Source organism: Triturus cristatus, chromosome 2_2 (genome assembly GCF_964204655.1).
Source record: "Triturus cristatus chromosome 2_2, aTriCri1.1, whole genome shotgun sequence".
In the NCBI taxonomy this organism is placed as follows: domain Eukaryota; kingdom Metazoa; phylum Chordata; class Amphibia; order Caudata; family Salamandridae; genus Triturus; species Triturus cristatus.
In genome coordinates, this window is record NC_140582.1 from 586922855 (window position 1) to 586937282 (window position 14428).

Below are 14428 nucleotides of genomic sequence, written 5' to 3' on the forward strand. Positions count from 1 at the left end.
TAAATTACACAAATTGTCAAATTAAAAACATATACATTGAACATCATTGGGATAAGTAAAAATTAACATAATGTAGAAATTGCACTAGACAAAGTGTAAAATTCACTTTTTAAATACCTAGAAAATCACTGTCAGTCCCAAACTTTTATCAGTTAATATATTTATGCATGCAACTTTTCCCCTTGTCGATTAAAATTCCTGTATTGTATCAGATTTGAGCTGACGTATTAGTTTTTTAAAGTGCAATGTGTATATGTTGATTGTGATCACTAATGAAGTAGAAGTAAACACAACTGTGTTAACACTTAAAAAATATATATATTTGTCGGTGCAAGTGTTCGTTATCATGATGAATATTTGCACATAAATTCAAATGACCATCACATACTATTTTAACCAGTGTATGCACTTAAGAAAATTGACATTAAAAATATCTGTTGTATTTCCTGACATAACAGTAAATTGAAATATGCACTTCACATTTTAGTCAGAAACATTTCTAGGAATCATACAATTGCAAAGGAAAATTAATGTCAGGAAAAACTTGGTGAAATCAAAAAAGTGCTTTATTAAACCAACAAGATACTTCTCTCAAAAAATAAATATAATTTTATTTACACCAATAGAGTCTCTGGTGAAATGCACTGTTGTGCTGTAGCACTAAACTTGCCTCCTATTGAACTGCCAAGGTGAACCTTCTCAGGGAAGGAAACTATTGGGCATCAAACAACCACCTCAATGATATTTCTTGGGAGGGGGACTTTGGATTCGGGTAGTGTGGGTTTAGGAGGGGTGACATGGGGTTTGGGAGGGGTGGGAGGTGTGGCTTTGGATTTGGGAGGGGTTGGTTTGGAAGGAATCAAGGCCAGAGCAAATAAAAAATGTTCATGAGGAAAAAGGGCAGGATAGGTGGGAGAGGGTTAGGATTAGGAGGTAGAGGGAGTTGAAGTGTGTGATGTGCATGTGTCTATTGGTATTGCAGGTGCATGTGGGTCTAGTGTATGTTTTATACATTTGGGTGTGTGAATCTTGGCAGGTGTATGTTGGTTGGGTGAGCGTTTGCATTTGTGTTTGGTGGGCGTTGTTTTGAATGTAGGTGTTAGGATGAGTGTGCTGTTGAGGTGGTTGGTGTTGGTGTACTGCATGTGGGAGTGGGTGTGCTGGTGGTTGTGGGTGTGGTGATGGTAGTGTGTGTGGTTGTAGTCCATGTGGATGTGCTGGTGGTTGGGGTGCATGTAGGTGTGCTGGTGGTTGTGGGTTGGGTGGTGGTTCTGGGTGTGGTTGTAGTTCATGTGGGTGTGCTAGTGTTTCTAGGTGTGGTGGTGATTGTGGTGCCTATGGGTGTGCTGGTGGCTGTGGTGGTGATTGTGGGTTTGGCTGTGGTTCTCATGGGTGTGCTGGTTGTGGTTGTGATGTTTGTGGGTGTGCCGGTGATTGTGGTAGGTGTGGATTTAGTGGCTATATTTTGTCTGGATGTGTGCTTGTGTTTCTTGGTGTGTATGTGTTTATGTGTGTGTGTGTGTGTGTGTGCTGCTAGGGTCTGTTGGAGTGGGTGTGTGCAATGGAGTGAGTGTGCTTGGGACTTGGGAGAACAAGGTTGCGCTGATTGGAAGGTTGCATTCAGTGAGGAGGCTAGTCCTATAAATGATGTCTGCAGGCCAGACATAGCACTATGAATGCCTTCCAGGTCTTGCAACATTTGTTGCATTTGGCAACTCAGACCCTAGAAGGCATTCAGGAGTGCAATTTGGCTTGTAGAGATGCTCCATAAAAGGTCTATAGCTTCCTCACTCAGCACACCAAGGGAGAGGAGGCAAGAGGTGTGGTGCGTGCCTGCATCCAAGGAGACCCTTGCCCTTTTAGGTGAATGGGTTTGGTCAACTGGGGAGAGAAAGAGGGAGAGTGGAGATGCTTCTCTGGATGGCAGACAAGGATGCAGGTGGTTCAGTTCCTCTAGACTCTGCTACCACTGGGGTCTTCATAGTTGTGTGTTGAGCTGGTGGCCTTTATTGCAGTGTTCTCACCCTCCATGCCACTTGTTCCCTCAGTGTCAGTGATCTAAGTACCCGAACCACAATGGCCAGCTGCTCCCCTACCTTTATGGACAAAGCCTGCTCCTGAGGATGATGTAGAGACAAATACAATAGTTTAATTGTATCTCTGTACATAGAAGTGATCATGAAGTTTTTTCCATTTGCCAAATTTTCAAATTTCAACTGCTTCAAGGTTTTAAAACATTTGATTGTATTTTTTTTCAAATTAATACAAATCAAAATTCCTTTATTTAGACAGTCAAGTATATTGAAAAAGTGCCAAGTAGAGTTAAAAACTATTGGTAACTCACTTTTTAACAGAAATGTAGATGATTAATCAGAGAAACCAAGTTCCATGAATGAAGGCAATATGAATGACTCAAAATACGTTTCAATAAGCAGCATGAGACTTAGTCATGTGGTCATTACATAGTTTCTATTGCGCTGTTAAAATTTGGAGCTGTGTAATTTATGAAAAAATTATAAAAATCTTCAAAATTAGACCATATAATAGCTTGCTGTTTCAGTACACACTGCACTAATAAGAATCTGTTCATTGAGAAAAAATATTAATTGTTTTCAGTATCTCATGCATTTAGGGAACTTCTTTAGAAATATTTGGTCCCAGTCCTGTAATTTACCATTATTGCGCCTATATCATTCAATATGTTGTTTCTTATTAATTTTTTCTTCTCTCCATGAACTGTTTAACAACTCTAAATGGTTGGGCTTTGTTGTTTAGAATAGCGAACTTATGTCTCCAAAAGGATATAAACCAAAATAACCATTGGACAGTGTGGGTACAAGGCCAAAAATGCTGCATTGTTTTTTTCATGAAAAGTAAAATATCAATCAATGTGTGTCAACGAATACTGCAAGGTTGTTCCAATATTTGTATAAATTGAAAGCATGTTTCCTTTGTTTGGGTATTTCACAGCTGTAACACTTACTTCAAGTAACTAAAGTAAATATCAAATGTTAAAAAGTTAGATGGATTTTGTACGGAAGTAGCTTATCAATGTATCACACTCTATGTATATATCTATGCTGTAGAAGAAATTAAGAAATATATTTTTGGTGGATTAACACATTTCTTCTACAGTATAAGTAAATACATAGGGTTAGATGCATTTCCATACCACTTTAGTACAAGATTTGTTTTACCAGTTTGAAACTGTTTTTACAAAATATACTGCCTATCACTTTAGGCAAATATTGGTACAACATTACAGCAAATATTACATACAGTGATCAATATGTAACTTTTACATCAAAGATTCAAATGCATTTATGTAATTGAACATTCCAGCTAGAAACGTCCTTTTAAGTATCCTATTTTTCTCGATCATTGATTTATCATCTGGACATAACAAAGGACATTGTAAATGGGTGTATGTTACTCTGTCACCAATGTGTACACGTTCCTGTTTGCGTTTTCAAAGAAAGTGTATGCCTATCATGATTATTATTCAAAAACAGACTGGCGTACAGGCACATTTGTTAAGGAGTAAGACCACGCATAACTGTCACTTTTAACATGAATGAAATAGCAATTTTGAATCAAAACACTTTTGGGATATGTTAGCCATTTATTCTGATGTTACTAGCCATTTTGGCTGACATGCTTACTCTTGTTTCTGTGCAATGTGATGTTTGAACATCCACTGTATCATAATGACATATTATCACCTGTATTAGGGCTAACCTTACATCATTCACAATAGTGAAGGAGCATGGCCTGTTTGCTACAACTGTCCCTTATAACTTCAAACTCATGTTTATTTGTTGTTTAGGTAGGCATGTGTCTGCTGAAACCAGTCCTTTGTAATAAACAGGAATCAGGCCTTATCCTTTTCCATAAATTCATAATAAAAAAAAAATCATCATAGACCTTGTACAAAACCTACACTTTCAAAAACTACGCTTCTGCATTGGACTTGTGTCAACATTAGGTGCTGTAAAAAATTACTTATGTGACATGTTAAACACACACTAGAACATACACCCTTGATGCTGGTGCTGGTTTTTGGCTGGCCATCAAGCTCCAGATAGTCCACTGCAAGTATGTGAGCCATTGGGGAGAGGTAAGGGTATGGCACACAAGCTTCTCATGCTGGAATGGCTTGCCGAGCTGGATTTCTGACGACTTCCTCGTCCAGCATCGTAGGTCCTCCCACATTGACAGTGAATGCTGCACCACTTGTAGATCCCCAGGGGGGGAACAGCCATTACAACGCGGTTATTACCACGCTGTGCAGTTACATCGCATGCGTTACAACGCATGCGATGTTACAACGCTATGCCATTAGAACGCAAGTCTGTACATCAACTTGCGCTAGATGGCGTGCTAACATTACAAATAGTGTAGTTTACTATCCCAACACCTTCCCTACTGTTAAGTGGACTGGAGTTGGAATAGTAAATTACACTTTTTTAATGTCAGCACGCCATCTAGCGCAAGTCGATGTAAAGACTTGCGTTCTAATGGCATAGCGTTGTAACATTGCATGCATTGTAACGCATGCGATGTAACTGCACGCGTGGTAAAAACCCGCGTTGTAATATCATACATCCCCCCAGGGTCCGCACCTTCTTGGCAATGGCCTTCTACATCACCTTTTTCTAATGGGCATTGACTTCTATGGATTCAAGAAAATATAAAATGGTTTTGTTACTTGTTGTTTGTCTGTATTGATGTAACACAATTGTATTACTTCATTCACAAGCATTAGTCAAGAGTCACTACACAATATATTTTTGTCTTTAATTTTGATAAAATATGACAATAATTAATACTCTTGTTGTAACCTGTTGACTACCCTTATCCCTTGTCATTCCATAAATTACATAATGCAGGCCAGCAACATCATCTAGGCCAGGGGGCTCAAACATTTTCTGTAATGAGATCTACTTCTCATACAGTGAAGAGCATTGGGAGATACTGATGGCTAAACACTTTGTGCATTATAAGCAGACACCCCCATGCCCAGCTACATTGATTTGTAGCCTAATGTCCATAGAGCCAGATACTATGGTTTGAACTTAATGCCATTGATAAGTGTACTATGAAAGGGGCTGTCATGTGTGTCAGTGAGAGTGTCCTCTTTGGGGGTGTATGAACATGTGGTGACTGAGGGGGCACTTCATGCTGCCTGTCCTGAGGTTCAGGCTGGTCAGCAAATAGGTGTGTGAAGAGGTCTGGTTGTCTGGCGCCAGAGCCGTGTGCATGTTTGCTGTGAGTGATAGATTGAGTGCTGTATTTCTCTAACGTAGGTGAACTATAACTTGGGACAACAGTCCCAGACCGTCCCCCAACCCTCTCCCCACCCTATACTTCATAAAAGGATGACTCTGTCACACTAACCACAGTCTTGTTAACAAAACTAAACTAAAGAGCTTAGGGCCCGATTCACAGAACTAACTTAAGACAAAATCCTAAACTTACTACCATTTTGGTATTCACAGAAGGCACTTACTCATTTTGGTATTCACAGAAGGCACTTACTCAATTCGGTCTTCACAGAAGTTAGGACTCCTCAGTTTCTAAGTTTAGGAGTAGTAAAGTTAGGAGTCCTAACTTTACTACTCCTAAACTGAGAAAAATCCTAACTTTAAGACTTTCGGTATTCACAGAAGGCATTTAGGAGTCCTAAAGTTAGGAGTCCTAACTTTACTTCTCCTAAACTGAGAAAAATCCTACCTTTAAGACTTTCAGTATTCACAGAAGGCATTTAGGAGTCCTAAAGTTAGGACTCCTAACTTCTGTGAATGCCGAAATGAGTAAGTGCCTTCTGTGAATACCAAAATGAGTAACTGCCTTCTGTGAATACCAAAATGGTAGTAAGTTTAGGATTTTGTCTTAAGTTAGTTCAGTGAATCGGGCCCTTAGTCTGAATCTTCAAAGTGGACCCCTCCATTTGTCAGGATATGTACTTCGCATGGGCTGAATCCAGTTGGATACATCGGCTCTATTGGACAGTTCAACCCGGTTTCCCAGGCAAGTTCATCTCCATTGGGAGGTAGCCAGGTTTGTGACTGCATGTCTTAGATGATTGGGCTACGGGAGAGATCAGTGTCTGTGGATCCCACGTCTGGGTGTATGGGGGGATTGCTCCCAGCAGAGGGCCTCTATACAGACTGGGCATCGGGGCTTCAGCAGCTGACGGTATAAGCAGATCCTCAAGGTTACAGCTGGCTGCCGCTGGCGAGGCAGACATAACACAGTTATGCAGTGCACCCCGGCTCCTGCGGGTGCACTACCTCCTGGACAAGGAACCTGCAGATGGTGCCACTCCAGTCTGGGGAAACGGAGGGAGGGGTACCACTCAGGATCCAAGAGGGTGCTTCTCTGTGTGCCAGGTCCAGGCCAATTCTGGTGATTCGAAGAAGTGGGTTTTATCTTGGAAGATGACCCAGAGTTGGGTCGGGAAGAGCAGTCTATATTGGAGTTTGAGATCATGCAGCTTCTGCCTGACTTCCATGTATAATCGTTGCCGGGCCTGGACTTTCCTGGTGTAGTCTGGGAAAATCATTATATTGTGGCTTTGGTAGGTCAGGGCTGCTTGGGACCGGGCCGCTTGCAGGATAGCATCTCTGTCCCTGAAATTGAGGATCCTGGCAATGATTGGCGGGTGAGGGGTTCCTGGTGGTTGTCTGGGTGCCAGAGATAGGTGGATCAGCACCATCGCAAACCATGTTGACAGTACACCGTCTGGCATCCAGGACTTGGTCCAATTCCCGATGAGGGTCGCCGCTTGACCTTGTTTGACCCCTTCAGGGAAGCCCACCACTCGAAGGTTGTTATGCCTTGAACGATTTTCAGCGTCCTCAGCACTCCTGTGCAGTTTCTACGTGTGGTATTAAAGTTGCATGACTTGTTCTTCCAGTTGGTGTACCTATTTCTCGAACGTGGAAAGACGGGATTCAGTCTCCGTTCTACAGGCCATGGCGTTACGGAGGTCCTGGCTTATGAGTGCCATGTAGACTTGAACCTCATGTATTTTGTCTATCTTGTCTTTGATTGAAGGCTGTGAGGAGCGTATGGCCTAGAGGATTGAGTTAAGGTCTCCATCTGGGAGGGGATTTTTCACAGTAGCAGCGTCTGTGGATCCGGGATCATTTGAAGTGTACTGGCCGATTCTAGTTTGTGTCACAGATGGTTTCATTCCTCTTTCTTTCCCCAGGACTCTGAGCGTGGTCTCTGCAGGATGTTGGGGCGGGCTCACAAGCATTTCAGATCACTCAGGCCAGGTGTGCTCTCCCTGAGGGGGGCATCCGATGAGTAGATTACGTGGTTCTTACTGGTCGTGTCTCCAGAGGTGTCAAGGGGGAGATGGATGTGCATCTGTCTCTGCTCAGGACCACTTATGCGCCCTGGATCGGCCTTTGGTGGTGCGGAGTGTTGATTCATCCTGTGGCATGGATGGGCTAGTGACAGGATACTTCTGTTGTCCCCCCGGTGGCCTACGACTCCTCCTGGTAGGGTCCAGACCGCCTCTTAGAGTGCCCTGTCATGCCCATTCTGAACGTGGTTTGCTCTCTTCAGGGAAGCCATGGGGTGTTCCAGTGGGCCTCCGTTGGTCTCCAGTACCTGTACCGACTCAGCTCGGCCAGGCGAGGTGCGTCAGAGGCTGCTTCCAAATCAGGACTCTCCTCAAGGCCGCCTCCCTGGGCACGCACCTCATCTACCTCTTCAGGCCGCGACTGGCCTCACAGTACTGCGATTGAGGACTCTGCGCTCTCCCTCCAACTCCACCCACGTGCCGCAACCGCCTCCAGGCTCGGTGACCAATAGCGATATCCAACAGCGGTTTGGGGGCCTCGCAGGTCCACCGCCTTCAGTGAGTCAATAGGAGGGGGTCCCATGTAGTTGTCAGCAACACCAGGAAGCACAGGACAGGTATTATCCCAGTAGGCTACTCAGCACACTTTCTTCTTTAGTGACCTTCGGGCAGGTTGCTAAGTCTAGTGGGGGAGGGGACTGCCACAAGCCCCCTGCCCCAATCCAAGGCCAGCCACCCAACTCAGGGCTCAGTATAAGTGGAGCGCATTGGGGCCCTCTGCAGCCCCCCGGCCTCAGGGTCCTGTCTCACACACATCTGCTGCCGGTTCCAGGGGGCAGTCCAATCCCTAGCAGTCATTGTGGCTCCACTCTCCAGACATGAAGGAGTCTGGCTTGGGAGCCATCCATGGCCCGACGCTGCAGCTCCGGGCTGGGGGCAGGTATCATCTTTCTTGCAGGCTCACTTGTGCTCCTAGACCTACGGTCACCCCAGGGGCCAGCAGCATGCTCCCCGGTCGCATGCTGAGGATGTTCGCTAGGACAGCCGGTTCACAGGGCACCCCTCAAGGCGGCACTGCGACAGCGCCTAGGTGAGCCCTCAGTGACCCCAGATGGGTTCAGCGCCCCGCTGCACCTACCTCCTGCTGGCCGCCCCAGGGTTCACATCCACAGTCAGTGCCTGCAGGTGCGGGAGTCACTCCCGGGGCTCCAGCAGTGCTGCTTCACCTCTGGCTGCAGTGATTGTTCCGGGCGGGGCATGAAGTGTCTCCCCGCTGCCACCCAGGGTCCCCGGCAGGCTCCGACTCGAAAAAGGTCCACCTCGATCTGGCTGGGGTCCCGGGTCCCGCTCCACCATTTTGTTTTGACCTGGTGCCTTCATGCAGAGGGGACTAGCACCAGGAATGGCAGACCATCACCACCAGGGAGGATTTCAGGACTGGCACAGGTGAGTGGGTGGATTCGGAGCGGATGACCGAGGGGTCTAGAGCACTCTTAAAGTGTGACTACCATCTTTATCCTCCAAACCACGCACTTTTAAATATATTTTAATGTTTTTATATAAATTGTAAGTGTGTGGGTAGTACCTGAGAGAATGCAAGAGTACATGCATAGTGCCTGAGTGAACGGTTGAGTGCAAGGATAGTACATGAGTGATTGGATGAATGCATGGATAGTACCTAAGTGAATGCATGAATGCTACGATTCTGTCTGAGTAATTGGATGAGTGCATCAGTAATGCCTGGGTGATTGGATGAGTGCATGGGTAGTGCCTGGGTCATTGGATGACTGCATGGGTACTGCCTGGGTGATTGGATGAATTCATGAGTAGTGCCTGAGTAAATGGATCAGAGCAAGGCTAGTGCCTGGGTGATTCGATGAGTGCATGGGAAGTGCCTGAGTGAATGGCTGACTGTAATAGTAGTGCCTGGGTGAATGGATGACTGCATGACTAGTGCATGTGTGATTGCATGAGTAGTGGCTGGTTGATTAGATGACTGCATGGGTATTGCCTCAGTGAATACATGAGTGCTAAGGTAGTGCCTGGGTAATTGAATGAGTGTATGGGTAGTACCTAAGTGAATAGATTAGTGCATGGGTAGTACCTGAGTGAATGGATGAGTGCAAGGATATTGCCTAGGTGATTTCATGTGCAAAAGAAGTACAGAAAGAGGAAGAAAGGTGCAGAAAGAGGCAAGAGAGGTACATATAGAATCAAGAGAGGTGCAAAAAGAAGCAAGAGAGGTACAGAAACATGATGCAATTTACAACAGTGACATGGGAAGGGTTTCTGTTGTATGTTTTGCCCAACATTCTGAGCAGTCGTTGAATAGTGAAGCTGCCAGAGAAAAGTAATGACAAGGATAGTGTTTGAATGATTGATGAGTGCATGGGTTGTGACTCAGTGAATACATGAGTGTAAAGGTAGTACCTGGGTGATTAAATGAGTGCAAAGGTAGTGCCTGGGTGATTGAATGAGTGCATGGGTAGTGCTTGAGTGAATAGATGAGTGCAAAGGTAGTGCCTGGGTCGTTGTATGAGTGTATGGGTAGTTCCAGACTCATACAAAGTAGCCTAACTTCATTTTTCTCTGGCAGCTTCACTATTAACTGACTGCTCAGAACGTTGGGCCTAGCCAAATATATAACATCAACCCTTCCCATGTCACTGTTGTAAGTCTCATCATGTTTCCAAAGGCATCAAAGTGTGTGTCTGTGCCTTTCCTAGTGAAATGATACGTAAAAACAAACCTAGAAATAGTAGAATACCTGTATTTCAGACCACATGCTCTCAAAGTTTCTGTACAAGTAGGTGTATGTATTCCTTTCTGCTCATAATACAGGGTATGTGTTTATTCAAAAGTCAATTTGAGGAGTTCTGTGACACTTACATAGGTAAGACATGTCTCACTCTGCGACAGAATGATAGAGCGGAACAGAGAAGATTTGTGCACCTGTATGAGAAGCTGCCAGGCTTTTAAGCTAGGATCTTCAGACGCACAGCAGAATACATTTAGAAGTTGACACATAACTGAATCACAAGAGCACACAGACCTTTAAACTGGATGGAGTGCACTTCCCATTGCAAGCAAACACCTACATTTATACAGCCTATTTCAAGTGTACCTTTCCAGAGACTCATACGAAGTAGCCTAATCCCTCTGCCAACATGTCTTAAATCTCACTTTTCTCTGGCAGCTTCACTAATCACTGACTACTCTGAATGTTGGGCCTAGCCAATTATAAAACAGCAACCCTTCCCATGTCACTGTTGTAAGTTGCATCATGTTTCCGAAGACATATCCACTCATACCACTGTAGAATCTTTTATACACCTACTGCCACTCCCCCACAATGATTCACAAACCCATTCACAAAGCCATGCCAGTACTTATACACCCACTCACTGATTCATTGATCTATACACACATCCACTCGCTCACCCATACTGCCACTCATAGACCCACTGACTCACTAATATAGCTATTGACATATCCATTCATACAGGCATACATGCACTGACACACTGAGTAAGTCGTCCCTAAAACTACTCACACACTCACCAATACAGTCAATCATACAGCCACTTACTCACCCAAACAGTTATACACCCACCCAATTACTTACTCATATAAAATGAACACACACTCACTTAGCTATACAGTCACTGACAGAAGCATACCCTCATGTATATAGCTACTCTTACATTCACTCACTCATGCATACAGTCACTCATATACCCCGTCACTCATGTATACTGCCTTACATATACTCAGTTACTCACCCATGCTGACACATACACTCAATCACCAATACAGCCATACAGATACATGCTCATTTATACAACTTTTCACACACACAACAGTACCCCATATAGCTACTGACTCACCCACTCACTGATCCACACATGCAGTCAAACACCTCCTCACCCACACACTCAGACACCCAGACAACCATGGATGTAGTCAGTCATACAACCAATTAATCACCCATATAGCCATTCACATACCCACTAACACACTCATACACCCACTTAGACATTACCTGACAGACAGGTACACACATTCAGAAAACCAATCACTCACCCATTCATTCACTGAGACATCTAATCATTCACTTATACAGTCAGTCACACACACACTGAGTCACTCATACAGTCACTCATAAACCCACTGATTCACCAATATACCTTGGTATCAATATTTAACATAGGTTTTAGAAAATACTCACAGTCACTGGAACAAGCGCTTAGGAATTCCACTGTGTAGGACTTACTGGTGGTACCAGGAGGGCTTCTTGGCCCCAAGGTCCCTCAGGAATAAAGTGGACTTCATCCCACAACCAGTAGTGTACCACGCGGTGCATTTGCAGAGTAGTGGAGAAAGGGGGGCGTGGCCTTTGAAAACCTCTTAGAAATCCCACTGTGTGGGACTTGCTGGAGGAAATAGGAGAGGTAGTTTTTGGGCAGAGAGATCTCCAAACATGCAGCTCCCTTTGCCCAAAAGCAATTCTGCTTTACTTCGTGGATGCAAGAGCATTTTCAATTCTCTCCCTTCCGTGAAGCGAAGCAATTTGCTAAGTCATGGTGGGAGCAGTGCTCCCGCCATGCCACAGAACACTGCAATGTCCCTCGGGACATAGCTGGAGCAGGCCCTGGGGGGTTGTGGTCCCCAGGGCAATGGGGGGCTTCTGGAGGTGGCTGCACCGCCCCCTCCCAAGTTGTGTGTGGCCCTGGGGAGGTGGTGTTCACCGGGCCGGTGGTTCACAATGGACCTCTGCATTTAATTAAAGTGTGCTCCACGGAGGTGGTGGCAGACCACAGGGCTGTGTGGGAAAGCAGGAGCACCCTCACTCATTTAAAAAAAAATAAAGCCCAGGGAGGTGGCAGTCCCCGGCATTGCTTGGGTGGGCAAGAGCCCCCCCACGCTTATTATTTTTAAAAAAGCCCTGCGGAGGAGGCGGCCCCTGGGGCTATTTACATCATTGCTCCGGGACCTGACCCACCCGGGAGCTTAAAGAAACAAAGCAAGTTTTTAAAATATTTTCTGCCGGGTTTGCTCACCCAACGCGAATCCTGCCAAAAACAAAAGCAAGATTGTATTCATTTGACCCTGGGGGTCCCTGTGGGATCCCTTGAGCAGGCCTAGGGGTCAGGGTGTTTCTAGTAAGTACAAAGAAACATGGGTTGAACTTTTGGTGTACATATCTTGTAGAAAAACAAATTGCATAGTGAGTAAAGTTTTGAAGATTGCATTAGACTTGCTTTGTAGTCAAAGTTGCCACCAAGGCAATATGTGTGCTTTCATTGCTACAACCATGTGGCAGTCAAGCCAAAGTATATTAATTTCCCTTTACATTGGCCAAGACCTCTTTTTGTGGTACGGGTATGGAGCTGTTGATGAGTTTCATCATTGTAGAAAGTGGTTCTTGTAGCGCAGCACTGAAAGGTGGTAGTTACATTGCACCAGATACTGCAACAGTGTATTGGAATGGTCCTGTGGCCTCAAAAAGCAGAAATGGGATGATTTTGAGTATCGGTGTAATTGATGTGGTATTCCTATTGTGAGCCAGAAGATCTATCTCCAGCTGATGACATGAATCAATCTTTGTTTGCCTATTAAATCTGATTTTTTTTGCTATGGTGGCAAGGTCTGGAACTGTAAATGTAAAAATGTCTCTGAAAATGTGGGTTATGCATTTTGGTAAACTTAGACAAACAAATATCTATTACATTTTCATAAAATACTAGTAGTTGATTTGTAGTTGCTGTTCTTTTTTGTTATTTTTGGCAGATGTGAGGAACACTACCTACACGGAAATTATTTATGAAGGCAGGGGCAGATGTAGTTGAATCAGATGACGTTGGACCACAGAAAAGGGAAGATGGTGCTGTAAAAGACCTGCATATATGGTTGAATATATCATGCAGCACCCTAATCAGGAGGCCCATATTGGAGTTGTGATTTTCCATCTGAACATTGAGCTCCCTCTACAACTGCTTTATCTCCCTGGGCACTGTAAGGACATGGCCTGTCATTTCTGGAAACTGATGGAGGGATCCAAAGACTTGGTTAATGGTGGCCTGGCTCAACCCAGTAGCCTCACTTTTCTGGCACACAGGTTCCCTCACATAACCCCCTGCCCCCACTATCATGTGGCCATGAGCCAGTGTGCAGTGTACAGTTTTGAAGTAAACAAACTTTACTCCGTAAAGCACATGCCATCAATTCTATAGCAAAACAGGGATAGGACAAGATAGAAATTTAAGTTTGCAACATTTTAATGCTTAGCAAGGACTATTGATTGATACATTCATTACACTTTAACATATGTGAAAATGTTGTAGAAAAGGGAGAATTGTCAAGACAACATAGCAATCTTATTTTCAAAAAACCAAAAGAAGGCATCATGGTAGTTGTAGTCACTTCAATTATTTTTACTATATAGCGCACAGGTGTAAAATATATTATTTGGTGTAATACATTTACAAGGACCATTACATCATGGGAAATGTAATGGAGGTTGAAACCTGTCATTATAACTGAAAGATGATACATTGAAACACACAAACAAGACAAAAAATTGATTTATAGAAATATGTATAGGTTTCTATATTTGCAAAAGGTGCAAAACACATCAGCAACAGCTAAATGAAAATTTATAAGGACATTTAGGTTTTTGCAACAGCTAAATGAACATTTATAAGGACATTTAGATTTAGTGACACATTGAAAGTGTAACTTACCAGTTTCCACTCCACCAGGGATTCCTGGCAAGACTCCAGGAAATAGGATTTTCTTCCCAGGGAAAAGGTTGGGCAGGACTGAGAGAAACACCACGAGTCCTCTGGGCCGCCAGGTGATACTTGGAGGCAAGGGAACATACTTCTCCCCCGCAGGTCATTCCATCTCTTAGTAATTTCCTCCTGTGTGCACAGGTTGTTAGCTACAGCACTCACTCTGTCAACTATTCTGGCCCACATTCACCTTTTCTGAGATATGGTTGTATTGTTTTACTTGGGCTCTAACAACTGTGGCTCTACTCTAATTATTTCATCCACCATGGCTGACAATTCTCCTTGTGTAAAAAGAGGATTTTTCTTCCCTGCTATTATC

At 44.2% G+C, this 14428-nt stretch overlaps 1 long non-coding RNA gene across 6 annotated transcripts in view; it reads left to right on the plus strand.

The window, feature by feature from the left end:
* Positions 1 to 14428, plus strand: part of LOC146862556 (uncharacterized) — a 109744-nt gene that overhangs the window by 29294 nt on the left and 66022 nt on the right. The window lies entirely within an intron of this gene.